This window comes from Myodes glareolus, chromosome 10, assembly GCF_982192425.1.
Source record: "Myodes glareolus chromosome 10, mMyoGla1.1, whole genome shotgun sequence".
In the NCBI taxonomy this organism is placed as follows: domain Eukaryota; kingdom Metazoa; phylum Chordata; class Mammalia; order Rodentia; family Cricetidae; genus Myodes; species Myodes glareolus.
The window spans coordinates 86,694,407-86,713,862 of NC_142035.1; the positions used below are offsets into that span (position 1 = coordinate 86,694,407).

The 19,456-nt window shown below is 42.2% G+C and overlaps 1 protein-coding gene across 20 annotated transcripts in view; it reads right to left on the bottom strand.

Moving 5' to 3' along the window:
- Phf21a (PHD finger protein 21A) overlaps positions 1-15,679 on the bottom strand; it is a 165,772-nt gene extending 150,093 nt beyond the window's left edge. For 4 of the 20 annotated variants that reach the window (XM_087911380.1, XM_085696611.2, XM_085696610.2 and 1 more), the window contains exon 1: positions 15,091-15,677. The gene's annotated coding sequence lies outside the window, so the exon portion shown is untranslated. Of the gene's footprint in view, positions 1-294; positions 322-12,960; positions 13,893-13,912; positions 14,067-15,090 lie in introns of those variants that run through there. The other 16 variants (XM_087911382.1, XM_087911371.1, XM_087911379.1 and 13 more) reach the window with 8 other exon arrangements.
- Between the last annotated feature and the right edge of the window lie 3,777 nt (positions 15,680-19,456).

Below are 19,456 nucleotides of genomic sequence, written 5' to 3' on the forward strand. Positions count from 1 at the left end.
GCATGCAAGTAGCAAGTAAGCATGCATATGTACACACAAAAACCAAAAATTAAGACTTACTTTATGCTAATTTTAAAGCTATAAAACTTTACTTACTTATTTACTGTAAAGTGATGCTGTAATTTTTTTAATGAAAAAACTACATACCTTCTATAATACTGCTTAATTTTTAAAATACCTCTTGGGCAAAAGTATAGCACTGTGTTGGAACAAACTTGAAATTTCTATTCAGAAAGCAAAAACAATGTTTTAGGGATGCAGACAAAATAAAATATAGTAAACACACTGACTCACCGACCAAGCGTTCATCAGATGGTACAGCTGGGTAATGAGAACAGAACAATAATGGGTGCTGTTAGGTTACTTTAACTCACAAGCTTGTAAGCAGATTACACACATATTCAGGTGTCTGCATACGCTACTACAAATTACACTTGCTGAATCCCAGAGGGACTGCACACCACCAATGTCTGAGATACAAATCAATGAAATAAAAATCTGTTCCATACTTAATCTTTTCCCCTTCTTCAATTACTAGGACTGGGGAGAAGACAGGCATGCAAACAGTCTAATGATATAGTAAACTCAATTCTTCACTAAAAAATAAAAACCCTTAATTCTGTGGTCACTGTGGCTTTTCTGATGGTCAACCTGTCACCATCCTGCTGCTAGGCTTGGCATAGGCAGCTTATGACAGCTGCGGAAAGAAAAAGAACATAACAAGTGGCATAAGACCAGATACCAGATGAAAAGGGATCCTACAAAGGCAAACGCCCCAATGAGAAAGCAAATAGACCGTGCCTGTCACTCCTAGAAAGCACTTGTGTGGCCTTTCCCATTGCCAGGTCCACAGCTGCTCCTGTCAGGTCTTCCCCCTGGGCGTACATTAAGGGCTGAAGACACAACTGGTCAACTCCAACAGACTGACTGCTGATTAGCGCCTTAGAACAGTCTCCTCTTGACTTGATGTTAAGTGATGCTGAGGGACCACTAGAAACCCCATCATGATCATGCTGCTGGGTTCTGGTTGCTAGGGGGCAGAGGAGAGGCTTACAGCACTACTAGTTTTAATAAAGTACTCTGAAATATTTTTACAAGATTCAGTTAAAATTAACATATTCCCATGTAGTTCTATTTCTCCCAGGAGTATTCATAAATAAGAACTCATTAAATACACTTTTTATGATGTATCATTTTTTCCAAAAGGGCATTTTTTGGGAGGGAGGTCCTGTTTCCCAGCTAAAGTGTTCCATATTAATACTGTTCTCACAAACTTTTAGCCAGACTATATCAACAACAATAATGCATCTTGTTTACTGAGTGTCTTGAGATGCCCTCATTCTTTCTTCACATGAATCCTAGGGAGGTTGCTATTACTACACCTGTACCATAGACAAAGAAACTTAAGTTCACTTGACCAGTACAGTAGACTGTACGTGGCAGGTACCAGACACATCTTTACACAGTTTAAATAGTCCAAAATTAAACACTCAGCTTTTAAGTAGTTGTACCGAAATTCTTACAGGGCAAGCCACAAGGCCCAGGCTCCTTTCCCAATGTGTAACATTCGCCTCAGTTACGGGAAGGGAGGAGAAAGGAACAGAGCGCCGCAAACACCATGCAGTATTTACTAAACTTACCCTGCACTTCCCTAGTTTACAGTTCATTCACTTGTGCTTCAAAACACCCTCGGAAGGAGAGTGTTATCTATGCACACTTTGCAGATGAAGAAACTGAGGCAGGTGCAGAAGTAAACTGACCACGGTCATAAGCTGACACATGACAAAGCCAAGACTCAAGTCTGTTGCATACTGGCTCAAGCTCCAAAGTTCTTAACAACTGCACTCTACTGCCACACTCAAAGTTGTCTTGAATTACACAAAAACAAAACTTTCAACCTTCCAGCAAATGAGCAAACTGTATGCTTAGGTGAGTTGAAAGAGAGGTGGTAATGCTTTCTAAGCTTGTGAGCCAGACTTCTCTACAGGCACATGCGTACATCCCTGGCGAATAGATCACTGCACTGTTCAGGAAGCTACACACTGTAAATCTATAAAGCCCCCAGTCTGTCCCTCTCCACACTCAGAACCATACTGGCTATGCATTGCAAGAAATAGGCTATTTAGAGACATCCCAGTGCAATCCTCTATAAAATGAATGTCACTCTGGAATCATCTGAGTATGTACAGTACCCTTCTATCACCCCCTTTCCTTCCAAAATACCATAAAAAAAATAAAAACTCAGAAGGAATGAATGAATCTAAGCTACTTAAAAATCCTAACAAATGTCCAATGATAACTATAAATTTAAATGAGAAAAAATGCAAAAATCTCCCATAATTCTGTAACTTGTCCAAATCCTACATTTGAAAAGCACTGGGCCTCTTCAAATGACTCAATTCTTAAACAAGCTTATTATAAAAGTGACTGGAAGGGTACAGAAAAAAGTCAATTTTTGCCTCAGATTCTACGTATCTCGATATGCACACTTAAATAAAAAAAAAATCACTGCTCTATTTTAAGTTATTGGATTCCTTAAGCTAATATCTAAACGCATAAAAGTGTATTTAATTACACAAATAAAAGCTATACCATGAACTAAGAATGTGTACATTAACACTTAATACCTATAAGACATAGTGGAGCAGGACAGGCCAGGACCAGGGGGCACCGAGAACTTCACACAGTGCATACAGGAGCCATTGCAGCTCCTTCCATTGACATCGTAAAGTTGCCACATTTTCTGGGCTTTCTTTTGAATTAATGTGGCATCTGCTCCAAGTACAGCATGCTAACATTTTACTAAAAGACATTTTCATTGTACGTTTCTATCTGGTTTGCTTTTCATTTGAACTGTTTTATTTGAGTGGTCATCATTTCTTTATATCAAGTTGTGAAATTGGAATTCCTAATCTATCTCTTCAGCACTAGGGCGGGAAGGCACCATCAGCTTAAAAACCTTGTAACAGCAATAATTACAATATGCTTTGCATATAGATTAAATAAAGAAAATAAACAGCACAGAGATTTTTGTAGGTTTTTTAGTATCAAGTCCTGATAAGTTAACAGCATCTGTTCCTTTCAGAAAAAGAATTCTGCTCTGAAGTGTGGGGGGTGGGGAAAGAAGTAAACAAATACTAAACAGAATCATTCAAGTTACAAAGTTTGGTCCTGGTGGAATAATGATTTCAATGATTTGCACGTTATCCACCCTAGCTTGTGATAATTGCTTCCTAAGACATCCTCAAAAATGCGGCAGCAACGAGCCAAATACAACCACTTGTACTTAACATGCATGCTGCATACTCTACAGTGTTACGTCATATCAGGCACAGAGAAGACGCTTACCAAGCTATCCTGCGTTCTATAAACTGCCTAACAACAACAGGAAAAAGGCACTGCCATTTCTATGGGATTGGAACTAGCAGGGGAGAAAACCTTTTTCCTCCCTTTGGTCAACTCGGGTGAAAGCAAATAAGGCTTATATTTCTGTCTTTTAAGCTCACCTTTTAAGGCCTTTACTCTCAATCTTTCAGCTTTCACAAGAAAGAAAGGCTGATTCTTTAAAACTAAAGAGCTGCAAGAGATCACTCCAATTTTAAAGCCCCACACCTTTTACCAACTCTCCTCCAGCTGTCCCCACGGCTACACCCCCTTTTGCAGGAAAACAAGGCCTGGGCAGAGCAGTTAGTATCCAAGTGGGTGTGTACCTCTAGAAAGCCTACCTCCAAATTATACTTTAAATCTCAGTCTTTGAAAAATTTCAACTCGCCTGTATGTCTGACAGAAGATATAAAATACCAGTTCAGGTTATTATACATTTGCCAGGAGCCATGATTTTAAAAGGGGTGGAGACAATGGGTCAAGAAGACCAAGAAAAGAATTTAAAAGTATGGGAAATTAGGCTCTGTCATTAACCAATTCGAATTCTTGTTTTTGCCTCAGCCTCACAACCAGTGAGATTTCCTGAGCTCTTTGCTTATAAGACTATTATGAGGAAGAACAAAATATTCTCTCAGGCGTGGTCTGAGCCACTCAAAATGAAAGCATATTTATGAATGCTAACAGAGAGAAACACTCCTGCCTTTGCTTACTGAAACACTGACACCGTCATATCCCAGTCTTAAGGTAAAGCTTCAGCGGTTCACCAGCTGTGGGTCTAAAGGAGCATAAAGCACTTGAGAAGAAGGAGTGTATTTTAACGGTTAGAAAGATTCTTTTTTAAAAAACTATAATGAGAAATGTTTTATTAGTTATAATAAAATGTCCAATTTAAAAACTACTGAAGTGAATTATGACAAACAACCTTAGCAACAAGTTAAAACACTCAAACCAGAGTCCAAACAAAAGGCACTAAAATAATTTATCTTTTTAAAAAAAATTCTTAAAAGATTAGTGGCATTATCCACATAGCATTTGGTAACAGAGTAGGCACAGGTGACAGGGTAGGGCCAGTCAACACTACTCAAATGAAGATGTAGGCACAAGACAAATTCCCAGGTAGCATCTCTTTCTGCCCACTAAGCTAAAGAGGTTCATTATTTAAAATACTACTTGATCATCATCTTGGTTTTAAAGCTCTCTTTTGTAAATATGGAGCGAGTGCCTGAAAAGAAACTACCAGTTTGAAAAGAACAGAACTGGAAGGTTCATCTGAAAATACAACTGCTATCTTTGTAAGTGGCTTCCAAAATAAACTATAAAATCTAAGTTTCATATGGTGCCTCCTAAACACAGTCCAGAAAACAGCACTGTCACTTTAAATTGAGTTTTAAGAAATGTTTTAAAAGTAATGGTGACTACAAATAAAACACTTAGGATACTTTCTGTCCCGCAGGGAACAGTCAGTCTGGGACATTAGGTTTATAATCGAACACTTAAGTCTTACCCGTTTCTCTTTTCCCACCCCTACTCCCATCTCTACATGAACCTTATTTTCAAAACCAAGCAGGCTTTATATGGCCACCTTTCTGAAAGAAGAAAACTTCAAAAGTGTATTACACTGTTAGATGTGTGCGCATATATATATATATATATATGTCAGTGCACAAGACACGAGCAGGGTGATAACTAGGAGAGCGTCTACTCTTCTCTACATGCATGCTGTTCTAATGACTTTCCAACTGAGACCACTTTTACGGTAGTTCTTCAGAGAAAGGGTTCTTATTACTGCTCTAAAATGTCCATAAATTACATAAAGACTAAAATCATGAATGTAAACAATTAATGTACCAAAAAGATTTGTAAAGCCTACACTAAAGTGTCAACTGCCAACCTTCAGACATTAGGCCACACCCATGCCACTTGAGGCACCCTGCTCAAGCATGGGAGACAGGCACTGCCCTAAATGCCTGTGCTTCCACTCCATCCCAGTGTTCCCTATGCAGTCACCATAACTCAACCATCACCACATGATAGTCTTAAAATGACCCAGCATTTTGGGGCCATTTCAGTACATTACAAACTTCTTTAGTAACTCATTTCCTAAGCACCAATGGAAAATACAGTTTGGACAACATTCTGCACCCTTAAGAGCAGGGGCTCAAAGATGAAATAGAGGCCTGGATGCAAGCTGCAGCATTTACAGAAGAGAATTCATACACGCACAATTATTTTCTATCATTAGTCATTTGTAGTCAATTCTTTGTAACTGCTGACTTCATTCATTTTAATATTAACTTTAAAACAAAGTAATAGAAAAGAAACAAAACAATTTAAAATATAGAAGCATATCCAGCCAGATTCCATATATTTTTGACATTTCTAAAAGATCTTACCCTCCTATGGGAGGGCAAGGTTAGTATTAGAATCAATTGATACTTGGATACTACTAAGGAATAGTTCAGTAAATAGTTCAGCAGTAGTCTATGATACTGTGCTAAGAAGCCTACGTTAGGGAATGGATACAAGTTACATAGGTAGAAAGACAATTACCTGATGCTCCCATATCCCAACTAAGGCACAAACACTGGAAATTTATGTTTATATTTTTTAATATTTCTAAGTACCCCGTCCCACCTGAAACATTCCTTTCTCATCTCAAACAGCTAAAAGTAAAAATATGTCAAAAGTTTAGGAGCCTAATAAAATCAGTACCTTAAAACAGAAGGGTGGGGAGAATGTAAACACTTAAAGTGTGAATTCTTTTGAGCCTACATTTTAAGTACAACCCAGACTTAAAATGACATTTTATAAGGAGTGGGGGCAGTTCAATGCCTGCATGCCTCCTTTACATCAATCCTTTGACACTGCATTCAGAGGGGTGTGCTTTGAGGATTTCCCAAGGTCGCACTCACTAACAGTATTTTTTGGAGAATCTTTTTTTTTTTTTTTTTTAAACTCACGCTGTAGACCAGGCTGGTCTCGAACTCACAGAGATCTGCCTACCTCTGCTGGGATTAAAGGCATACACGACAACTGCCCGGCTGCAGAATTTTGTTTTTATTTATCAGTTATTTGGATATTCTAACAGAATAACTGAATCCTGCCAATACCCTGCTACTGGTTCATTTGTCCTGTTGGAACTCTAAGCATTTCTGAGCCTTAACTGTAGGCCAAACACTACAGTAAGTGGCCTTCTGCACCCAATCCCTGCAACAGCCCTCAAAGAGATAATAAAGTACTTTCAAAAGAAAGTTTTGAAATCTTATAAATGAAAATTTAAACTACAAAGAACCTTCCCTTTGTCTCTCCCTTTCAGGCTGCATCTTCTAGTACTCCACCTACGTGGAGCAGGGTGGAGTAGAGCAAGACTGTAGAACCAGGACTCCAGAGCAGGGGCAGCAGGATCACAAGGCAGAGCTAGAGTGAGATCTTCTCTCAAAAACTAAGGGAGGGGGGAGACTGGAGGGATTGGAGTAATAAGACTGTGAGTTCAAGTCCAGCCTGGACCATACTGCAAGATTCTGTTTTAAAAATAAAATGAAATATCTCAATTATATTGAATCATTTATTTTCAGAAAATGTTCTCCCAGTTAAAAAGTACTGACAATTATTAGAGAAGCAACACAGAACTCTGAATTTAAACACTTGTTTAAAAATCCCTCTGCCCAAAATAACAGCTGTCCCCAATGGGGCAAAAGGATTAGCATGTGTGTCAGGCCTGTCAAAGAGGCCTCTACTGCCCACACTGGAAAGCAATGACACCAGACTTCTGTTGTAACCTATTCCACCACACACACAGAAACCACTTAAAATTCCCAAGTTTGGAATCGGTTATTCTGCTTTTAAATCTTATAAGAAGCCAATAAAAGCACTGCAATAAACCAGAACACTAGTCTGTTTATGAAGTCTTACTCTAGAATTCCAGAAGCAGAATAATCATGATTTTATTACTTAGTGAATTTTCTTTAAAAAAAAAAAAAAGTTCTTAGATGCTTAGAGACCTATGTATAAAATGGAGTAAGCAAGAAAGAAGAGTTCTCAGAGCTAGCTAAACCAACTACAAGCCCCAGCATGCAATGCTCTAATATAAAGTTAAGAAAAAGCTGCAGTGCACTCTGGGATTTGTAGTAAGTAAACCAGCGTCTCAAAACAAGTTTCAGGAAAGACTGAACTATGGAGCACAATCTGATTAGGTCTTATTTTCAGGGTCTAATCAATGATCAGATTTGTTTATTCTTTGCTCTGGTACTGCTTCTCTAGCATACTAGAGAAAGTATCAATTAGCATTAATATTTCCCACTAGAAAAATCTTTTATGCACAAAATGTTTTAAAAATAATTGGAATGATAGAAATGCAATTTAAACTTTTTAAGATAAGTTTTGTTGGATCAGCTGCAACATTCTTATCATCTCTCCCTCTACCCACAGAAGCAGCTTTGGCTGTACAGTGTGTCCTTTAACAATTATTCAAGATATATTTTTAAATAATTTTTCTTGAAAAATTTCAAGAAATTCACACCAAGCGTTTCCTAAACTCTGGGACTGCCCACTAGGAAAGTATGCCCACCACTCATCACCTCTAATTCTATACACACATTTCTGTACAAAATTCTTAGAAAAAAGTTCCAACTGAAGGCCTAATTCTCTCATTCACAGATTTCCTTCAAAAATACAAAAGTTTGTGTAAGCTACTAATAATATGTGCAAACCAAAGTTGGCAAATCTGAACTGCACTTTCTGTATACATGGTTCCTACTGGCACCCTATTTTCCCCAAGACTCTCTGGAAAGCAGCTGAGAAAAAAGTGCAATCTACATCAAGAGGCCACCACAGGTGGTGGGTTATTTTCAGGCAACAGTACCTTCGCAAAGATGCTGTGGAATACAGTCCAAGAAACTCCTAACAAGGAGAGATAAGCTGGCACAGATGAACACAATCCAGCTACAAGTCACCTGCAGTGTGTGCTAACCCATTTCACCATAAAAGTGACAAGCTACTAAAGTACCTGAAGCTTCATCAATACAACAGGACTGTCCATACGGCCAGACACAGCAGTTGCCATGGTTACTCTCACCCACTTTTATCATGAAATTATTGTCATTACCCTGAAGTTTAGGGTACTGACTTAAATGTCAAAAAGGAGAGAAATCAAGTGCTTTCTGATTTGTAAGCATGCCACTGTAGAAATGCACATGGTTAACAGCACCTGGAGCTGCAGCAGAGAAAGTAAAATCAATTCCTTTCTGCTGCTCTTGTTCCTCAAGCACTGACAGTTTGTATGTTCAATGCAGACAAAACAATAAAACAAACCCCATCTTTTTGGCCTGTGTCTGAGTTATGTTTTTTCCTGAAGCCCACAAAGAGCGTCAAAATAAAACTATTAGGCCCCACCCCTTCCTACCTACACATTACTGGATTCCAATAGACAGAACAGAAGAGTTTTCTGAGACTGTACACAAACTCTTTTTTCTTTTTTTTTTTTAAGCAAGTAAAAGTAAGAGAAATAGAGGAGAGGGACTTGCAGACTATTGGGAGGAGAAGCAAGGGTGTAGATTCAAAATGTCAGAGTCTGTGAATGAAAATTATTCACACAAAGCTGCAAGGATAAGTGAAGCCCATAGTCTACATGGGAAAGCTCGCCACTAACCCATAGCCAGGTGCCCAAGGACAGACAAGCAATTGGGGAAGTTGTTCCTAAAAGTCTATCCCAAGACGAGCATGGTAATTCATGCCCGCAAACCCAGCACTTGGGAAGCTGAAGTACAAGGATTACCGCAAATTCTAGGCCAGCCTGGGCTCCTTAGTAAGACCTCACCTCAAAAATAAAGAAAAAAATACTATTCCAACATTGTTTCAGATAACTATTCAAAGAATTATATAAACACCTATAAGATGTAAAGCTGTATATACATAAGAGCCTACAAAGAAAAAACTATGCTCTTTAGAAATAATTATCTAGGGGAAGATGGATCAGGAGTAACAGCACTAGTTCTATTCTTGCAGAGGATCGAGGTTCAGTTCCCAGCACCCACGTGGCAGCTCACAACTGTCCATAACTCTGTCACCAAGGGATCTGACACCTCTTCTGGCCTCTTCCAGCACCAGGCACTCATACATACACATAAAATAACAATAAATAAATCCTTTAAGAAATAATTATCTATATAAGTTTGATGCATACTAATAAACTATCACTTAAAAATAAATCCCAAAGTACCAAAAATATACACTTGATACAGGTAATATGATCAAGACATATCGCTATGCTTCTAAAGATGACTTAGGTACAAAAAAAGTCACAGGCAAATGCTCCTGAGAAGTCAACATAAACCCAGCACAAAACAATATGAAAATTCAAATGTTTCATCTATCTGAATAGACACATAAAGGAATTCTAGCAAAGGTCAGAAACCTAAAACTTTAATCCCTTCCAGTCTCCTTTTGGATAATAACTAAACATAAAATCCTTCAGCAATAAAACACTAAGTATACAAAGTTTAAAAGTATACTGATAAAACTTTAACAAAAGAATTTCTTCACTAAATAAATAAATAACCTCAGTGTTCACCATGGCATAAAAAGTTACCACCATCATGAGAGGTTTCCTTGTAATCTAAACAGTTTAATGCTTTTCTCACCCTTCCCAAAAGCACGTTTTTATTACTTACTTTCTAACTTGGGCGATTTCGTTTATAAAATTCAGAACACTACACTCCCAAACACAAGGATTCCCAATTAACCCTATTTGTCGTTTATTATTCCAAATTTGTAAGCAGAGTCTATGAAGAAAGACACTTTTTGGTTATTTTTACACACACACACACACACACACACACACACACACACACACACAAGCATTTAAGCCTCTAGAACTGAGTAGTCATTTCCTCATATAACCTTCTAAAAGGAGAAAACAAAAATAGCATATATATTTAGGTAGCACTAATACACAGCAATGCCCATTTCACTATGAAACAGGCGCTTTTCAGAGAATTAGCAGTCAGTCAAAACTTCAGCAGGACATCTGTTACTCTATGTATTAATAAAAGTCTACAAAGAGTTCAGGAACTTAAATATTCACTAAAGTCAGTTTACTATCACACAAGAGAAAAAGGAAGAAAACTTTTAATAGGAGACATACATTTCATACTATCTTCAAAAGGAAAAAATGATTTTAATTATAGAAAACTGCCTAAGCAGTATTTCTTTCTTTTTCTTTTTTCTTTTTTCTGTTTTGGGCTTTGGAGACAGGGTTTCTGTTCTGCGACTCACTCTGTAGACCAGGCTGGCCTCGAACTCAGAGATTGGCCTGCCTCTGCCTCCCTTAGTGCTGGGATTAAAGGCATGTTTCACCATTTTACAGGCAATTCTTTTTTAAACAAAAGCTTCAAAAGTGTAGCAGAGATTTGGGGTAACAGCGCAAATTTTTTTTTTGTTTTTTGTTTTTCGAGACAGGGTTTCTCTGTAGCTTTGAAGCCTGTCCTGGAACTAGATCTTGTAGACCAGGCTGGCCTCGAACTCACAGAGATCCACCAGCCTCTGCCTCCCAAGTGCTGGGATTAAAGGCGTGCGCTACCACCACTCGGCCAACAGAGCAATACTTTAAAAAAACAAAATCCATAATATCTAGCATGTACTTTTAATGCGTTAATTTCCTAGCTGACATGGAAGAACTTAGCATTTTAAAACAGAATTTCATGTTTGAATCTGTTATCTAGCTCATCAACAATGTCTACATGGCTTCTGGCAATTTACAAAGAACTTTCACATGTACTATTTAATTTGATCCTGCTGAAAAAAAAATACTAAAACTGAAAGCGGGTCCATCAGATTTTCTTTGTTTCTAAGTTTCAAAACTTTGATACAAAACTTTACAAGCAATCACAGTAGCTTATTTTGACTCAATTCATCTAACTCTTAGAATTTCAAAGGAGCATGTACTGTGAATGCCAGGAAAACGTTAAAGTAGCTACTTTTATCCTTCTGCAGGCATTGTTAAAAGTTAGACACACCAACAAAGATATACTCCCACAGGTGTAACTTTCCTTCAAGTTTATTTTTCTTGAGACAAAGTCTTATAATATAGGCCAGGCTGTCATTGACTTTCAAAGTGCCCGCTTAAAAGCCTACTAGGATTACAGGCCAAGTACTGGAATTACAGAGCATGCCACTTAGTTTCACATATAGTTTAAAAAAAATTCAGTCTTTGAAGGCCAACTTAAATATAGCAACTGTAGCGGGCAGTGGTGGCACACCTTTAATCCCCAGCATTCCAGAGGCAGAGACAGGCAGATCTCTGGTCTACAGAGCGAATTCCAGGACAGGCTACAGAGAAACCCTGTCTCCAAAAACAAAAACAAACAAACAAAAAACACCAAAATATATATTTAAATTATATATAGCAACTGTATCTATAAAGTTGAATGTCTAAGAAGGCATTTAGATTAGAATCACTGTCCATAGATTCAGGGAGAGGGAGGAAAAACCCAAGAAAAATCATTCCTCCCCCACACAATATCCATTTTTTCCAAAAATGTCTGTATATCCTATTATATTAATATCATATTTACAAGACCCAAAGACCTACATCATGCCACTTATTTTTGCTTATTGCAACTTTAGAGGATTTTTTTCAAATTATGTTTTACACTCCACATATAAATACCAAAACTCCCCTTTGAAAGAAAATAATCCTAACAGCACCCTACTCTTAACCCCAGCATCCACAATAACAAACTGATTCTGCATAGTATAATAGACAGGTAAAAAGCCGACTTCAAATAACATAGGCTATTTATTAATAGTATTTTAGAACAGACTTTTACTCCTGTTGCTCAGGAGCTAAGGGAGTTTCAGGAAGTAACAAGACCCTTAAAATTAGAGATTGCCTTTGACTTTTGTAGCGCCTCCTACTGGCTAGCACCAGAAATCTTCGTGTAAACACAAGGATGTTTCTGAAGCAGCTCCTTCCAGAAAACGGAACAGGAACAAGGGTTGGCCAATGAAAGCCAAAGGAAATAAACAGTGTCCCATCCATGACTTCCATCCCTGTAAAATAAAGTATGGGCCAGCAGGTGTCTTTTCAGTGTGTTATTCTCCCAGCTCTAGAAGGATCTGCCTGAGTCCAAAGTCTGAGCACTTTAATAATGTGAAGCCAACTAAAATCTCAAGTTGAAAATGTCTTCAATAGCACTTAAGAAAAAAGAAAAGAGAAAGATTTTCAGAACAGGCAAGCACATAACGCTGGTCAAAAGGTGCACATTGTTGTATCTGACATCGGAAGTCTCAAAGCCCCTGGGGTAGCTAGTCAGTCAGAGGTTTGCGCTTTCAGAATGTCCTGCACTATTCCCAGAGTCTTCACGTTAAGGATGGCAGTTACATACTGAAGAGTTGACTACTGAAATTTTTAATAAACATGTATATTACTACACTCAAAATTCTTCTTTGCCACCAAAACATGTCCTGAATTTTTTTAGAATGTACTCTAGTAGACATGTAAAATGGCCCTCGGCAAGCTAGAGTTAAGCTCACAACAGATACACAAGTGAAGAGACAAGAAAATAGAAAGAAACTTACCGAAATTAAAATGAGTAACAGTATTCCCAGGAAAATCTCAGTAAGGCTTTCCTACAAGGCTGTAAACCAAGTAGATGGTAAAACTTTGAAAAGGGGGGAGGGGCTGACCTATTTATTTCCACTGCCCAAATGCGAGACATGAAATGTAAACAAGGAACATAAAGACTTTCCCAAAAAGTAGCCTCCTGAAGAGGCCCTCGATAAAGCTACAGATGATGCTGAAGATCTCTGTAAAAGACGATACCCCCCTTCGTGCCCCCAAAAAGCCACCATAAAGAGTGTCTGCCAAAAGGCTTCCTTCCTAGAGTGCACAACTGCTTTAAAGGGAAAAGGGAGGAAAAAAAAGCCCTTCAACCAGTGCAAATGAATCTGATTCTAACATTCAGCTATCAATTATTAATAAATAAATGCCCTTCCCTCTCTAACTTCCTCAGCTCAAGACTCGACATTCCTGATACTACCATTAAGCATAACTAGCATCCCAGCTATGGAGTAAAATCTTAGAAGTTAAAAAAAAAAAAAAGCCACAAAGTTCACTGTCAAGGCCAGTGCTGAGGCCCACACATGCCGAAACCTTAAAAAAATCACATTTGAGATTCTAGAAATCCACACTCCCGAAGACATCATTCAAAAAACAACACAATGTGGACGTGCAGAGGGAGATCCTCTACTTCAAGATCTAAACAAAGAATATTTCAACATATGACCGGAATATGATGACACCGGATTCACCCATGAAAACAAAACCTGCCTACCATTAGCCGCCGTACCCTATCTCAACAACTAAACTACTTAGAAATCACTCCGAGCACATCTACACCCCACAATCGGCATGTGGCCTCCTCCCGGGGTGCAAGCCACAAGACAAAGTTGAAAAGAGACCTTTCTCGCCCGGTGCCCCAATGTCCACATCAAACCCCTCCCCTGCCAGGGCCACCTTGCAGCTACCCACCATTGCGAGCGTGGTCAAGAGAGGAGAAGGAGGTAGGGGGAAAAAAAAGAGAGAAAGAAATCCTAACAGCACCGCTCAGCAGAATAAAGAGAGCAGAGAGAGGATGACGAGAAGTGTTGGGAACTGCGTGCACCGCGGGGCTGGACCAAACGGAAAGAGTCCCACTCCGCGCGCCCCTCCCCCCGCGGCCCGGGGGGAGGGGCGGCCGCGGCCCCTCTCTGAGGGGCCTGTGAGTCCCCGGCCCGCGCGGGGTCCCGGGGCGGCGGGCGGGCGGCGACGGCGGGAGGGCCGCCCCGGGGTGAGGGGTGCAGGCGGACTCCACGGAATAACAAGTTGCAGAAGAAGAAGAATAAGCGGAATTTCCCCAACGCTGCTCCGGCCACCCAAGACAAATGCACCAACACACACTCACTCACACACACTCGGGCCCGGCAGCGTCAGCAGCCGCAGCTTTTTCTTTTTCTTTTTTTTTAAACCAGATCTTTCAGTCACCAAACAAGATGGTTTTCCAAAAAAAAATTTTAAAAAATTTAAATTAAATAACCATAATAAAAACTTCCCCCCGACAGCATCCCAGGGTGTGGGGGTGGGGAAGGGGCCCAGGTGGCCATGCCCCGGCCGCAGGCACTCGCGGGGGGGGCCTCGGCACGCGCCCCCCCGAGCCCGACCCCCCGCCGGGACGCTGTGTCGCCCCCTCGCCGCCACCCCCGACGCGCCGCCCCTGTCACCCGCTCCGGCCCTGCACTCAGCGCCCAGGCTCCCGAGGCTGCTCATAAACTTACTTCCAATCTATCCTAGGGAGGGGTGGAGGGCAGAGGGGAGGAAGGGGGGAGACGAGGTATTCCCATTGTCTTTTTTTTTTTTCCTGGGGGGGGAGAGGAATAGGAAAAGGGCACGCAGGGGGCCGCCCCGAAGGGGAAGTTATTGCTGAAATCTCAAGTTGACTGAGGGGTCCTGACGAGAACACCCCCTTTCCCTCCTCCCTCCCACACACCCCTCCCCTCCCCCTACCTCCCCCCCACAACAAACTCCAAGCAAGCAGCCCCAGCTCCTTCCCAGAGACAAACACCAGAGACAAGACAGAGGGAGGGGGGAGGGAAGGGAAATAGAGCTACTCAAGAAAAAAAAGAGAGAGGAGAGTGAGGAAAAGAGAGAATGGAAAAGCTGGGATACTGCACCCTCCTGCTGCTGGCTGGCTGTCCCCCCTGGCAGCTGGAGGCAGGAACTCTGAGCAGGAGAAGCAGGAGGAGGAGGAGGAGGGAACTCTTCTTCATGGGGAGGGAGGGAAGAGGCTGGAGCTGCTGCTGCTGCTTCTGCTGCTGCTCTGGGCCTCTCGCACTTTTTAGATATTAGTGTGTTAAGATGGTAGGTTGTTCCCTTCTCCCTCCTCCTCCTCCTCTCCGCTCTCACTCACTCACTCACTCTCTCTCCTCTCTCTCTCTCTCTCTCTCTCTCTCTCTCTCTCTCTCTCTCTCTCTCTCTCTCTCTCTTTCTCTCTCTCTCTCTGGGCTGTTTCTTTCCTCCTCTTCCCCAGGCAAGGGGGGGTGGGGAGGAGGGGGTGGGGGGGGAGGAACTGGAGCCTCCTCCTCCTCCAGGAGAGACACACACAGGCCCCGGGCCGGAATGGGGAGGGAGGAATCAGAGCAGCAGGAGAGAAACTGTGGGAGACAAACAAGCCCAACTCTTCATCCTCCTCCTCCTCCTCTCAGCAGCAGCAGCGAGCACCACCAGCCCATTCACCACCCGGCCCCGGGCCGCAGCACCTCCGCCGCCTCAGCCCGGGGATCCCTCCGCCCAGGCCCAGACACACTCGCCCGCGCGGGAGCCCGCCGCGCGGCCCCGCCGGCCCGCCGCCGCCGCCGTGCGCGCCCCCGCCGCTCCCGAGAGCCGGGCGAGAGGGACTGGGGCTGGGGAAGCGGGGACGAGGGAGAACGGGCAGGCGGGCGGGGGCCGGGCGGAGCTGGACCGCGGCGGGTCTCGGCCGCCCCGCGCCCCTGCGTGTGAGCCCGTGGCTGGCGGGAGGCGCGGGGGACCCCACAGGGGCACGGGGCGGCGGCGGGGGCCCGCGGCGGCGCTCGGGCGGGCGGACTACTTGACGTGTCGGTGCGGCGAATTTATTTCACTTTGCCTAAGGAACGGGGTGTGCTGCGGCACCCATTGCCTAGGGAAAAAACCCGGATGTAAAGTGAGTGAAACTAAACTAGAGTGAAGTAGGGCAGCAGCAGCCAAACTCCGGTGCAGCGGCGGCGGCGCTGGGGCCGAGCGGCCGCCAAACTCCCGGCACGGCGCCGCGCCGCAGCCCGGCCAGGCCCGAGCCCCGGTCCCCTCCCGCCGTCGGGAGCTGCTAGGGGGCTCCCGAGCAGCCCCAACTCCCTCCAGTGCAACAGCAGTTTGCAGGGGTGGGGGTGGAAAGAAGGCAGAGCGAGAAGGAAGCACTGCAATGGGGGAGCGAGTGGTCCAGGCAACAGGAGAAGATGCAAGCTCAAGTCGAATGCAACATGCAATCCCCGGCCACCCCGCCCCCTTTGCAAATAACTACCCTTGAACCACTTTATTAGCCGTGCGGAGTCCCACACTAGCTCCGGGGAGGGGCGGGGGACGGGGCTCTTCGCTCACCTTTATTTCTTGCTGCTTTCTGCCCCCCTCTCCATGTTTTTTATTCCTAAGTTCTTTTGTTCTAAGGGGGATGATGGCATTTACTTTTCTGCTTTGTGTAGCAGGGCAGTCACTGAGAATCGGCCACGTATAATCCGGCGGTTTGTCATATTTTATTAGTGAAAGTATTTTATGCCTGGTCCACCTCCAAGGACTGTAACATGGAGAACTGCAGGGGGTGGGCGACATCAGAATTCTTGTTTTCAGAGATTTCTTGGTGGGGCGGGGAGGGCCTCTTTTTATATATATATATCTTTGAGGAGGTTCATTTAAATTATTAAATCAATAGTTTTCAACTTAAAACTTAATACTTTTGCACGGGTGAATTGTTGGGTTATAAAATAACCCCCAACCACAATTAAAAAAAAAAAAGTAAAATATCCTAGCTCTTTAAAAAAAAATCCCATCTGGACACTGATCTCTGTTCTGAGCTGCATGCTGAACTTAACGTAGTGTTAGCTTTCCTCTGTTAAATAACAATAAACCTCAACCTCGACGGAATACAAATGGGGGCTGGGGGTGGTTTGGTTTTTAAGGCTCAGCACTTCTGTAGCATCTGCCACTACGCATTTTCCAGGCATTGATTAACCATGCAACTCCCATAGGCATGAAGTCCAGTTTTTGCAGATGAAGAGCAACAGTGGTGAGATGATTCGCCCAAAGTCAAAGTGAGTCATAGGCAGAACCAGGAAGAGCCTTGGACTTGATTTGTTACTAGTCACATCTTTTCCATTAAGTAATATTTTCTCCAAGAAATAGTATTTAAAAATAAGCGCACATTCTTTATCTTACCAGAGGGACTCTGAGATCACTGGATATGAAGAGATGTTCTTCTATGAGCTGCAAAATTTAAATTTAGCTTCTCAAGAGAAAGCATTTTAAAAAGTAAAACTGATTGCTTAAAAGGAAAAAAGAGTGAACTTTATTTTACATATATAGGCCGTTAAGTCGTAGTTTTATGTTAAAAAGAATTCACAGCAGAAAGTGTTAAAAGTTTAAAAGTAAAAACAAAAGTCCCTCTTAATGATTCAAGAAGCCTGGACAAACTCATAGTGTGAAACTCAGCCTATTATGCAGTCAAGATAAATAACAGAGGAGCAAGTTGTGTACAGAGACCAGCTTTAGCACTTGGGCAACCAGTGTACTTCCTTCAGCTGCACCATCTGGTCACCGGGACAGTAAGTCAACGGTTCAGATCATCCCAAGGGGCAAGGCATCAACTTTTCCATAGGAAGGCACCCTTCGTGTTCTTTTGGGGGAAAAGAAAAAAAAAAAACTTTTTAAATTTTTTCAGAAACATGGGGGGTGGAGTGGCTCCTGTAAAAATTGGGTATGAATGTGTGAACCCTATACAGCAGATAAGCAAATTTTCTGTGAAAGCCCAGATCATAAGTGTCTTAGTTTTGTGTGTGTGCCTAAGTCAACCAAGAGCTTTTCAACGCTTCTGTTCCTTTAACAGAATCCACCACAGACTGTATGTAAACAAATGTGTCTGCGTGAGGGTTGTAATAAAGTTTCATTCATGCACATTGACATTTGACTTGCATGTGTTTTTCATCTTATGAAATGTGTTTTGTTCTTTTACTTTTTTTAACTTTTAAAAAATGCAGAAAACTCCAGGCAATGGTGGTGCACACCTTTAATAGCACTCGGGAGGCAGAGGCAGGTGGATCTCCTGGATTTGAGGTCAGTTTGTTCTACAGAACTAATTCCAGGACAGCTAGAACTGTTACTCAGAGAAACCCTGTCTCAAAAAAAAAAAAAAAAGTTTTATTTTTAGCTTTTTGGTTTGGTTTTTGTTTTGTTTTTTTGAGACAGGGTTTCTCTGTGTAGTAAACTCACAGAGATCTGCCTCCTTAGTGCTGGGATTAAAGGCACGCACCACCACTGCCTGAGGAAATTTTAGTTTCTTCAGGATGGCACTGGGAAGATGGGGTGTAGTAACCGTCCTTTGCTCACCCCTTCTCATGGGTTCAGATGGAGTCGTCACCGAACTTCCAGCAGGGAGCTGTTTGTACAGCAATCAGAAATCAGAATTCTAAAATAATGGATATTTGCAGGTCAGTTTCTCTCACTTGTTGTTTTGATTTCTGGGCATAGGATTATTTTGGGATGTTTTATCTTGTTTTGTTTTTGAGACAAGTTCTTACGCTGTGGCCCAGGTTGGCCTCCACCTGCTTCTGCCTCTAGAGTGCTAGAATTATAGATATGAGCCGCCACTCCTGGTTTCAAATGTTTTAACTGTGTAATGTCTAACATTCTTGAGGATCTCGACATTTATGGAAAAGAACATTCTACCTCGTGATTCTTTGACAGGCAATCTTTCCGTTTTATACTCAGAGAGTAAAATATAATGGGATTGTGCAAACCTGGATTCTAGTACCTCTTTTTTCAACTTACCTCTCTTTTTCAACTAAGCTACTTTGGGCAAATTACTTCGCTTCCCCACCACCGCACTAGTTGTCATGTGCAGTGAAGATGTTGGTGGCTGGGCTTGTAGCTCAGTTAGAGAGTGTCATGGTGGATTTGCTGGAGGGACTGGGCTCAATCCTTAGCACCCAGATTTGATGAGGCTAGGGAGGCACTTGGGAGGCAGAGGCAGGCTGATGTCTCTGACGTTAAGGCCAGCCTGGTCTACAGAGGGAGTTCCAGAACAGCCTAGGCTACACAGAGAAACCCTGTCTCAAAGGGGAAAAGTAAAGAAGAGAGAGTAAGGAAACAAGAAAAGACGGTTAATTGAGATACTTCAGTAAAGTGCTCCCCGCGGCTCTCAGTATGTGAGACTGTGTACGATGTCTGTCTTTGTGCCACAGAGTTCATTTGCCATGGGTGGAGAAGGGTAACAAGTGCTGCCTCGCCTCAACAGTGTGGTTGTCACTTGGAGGCTCA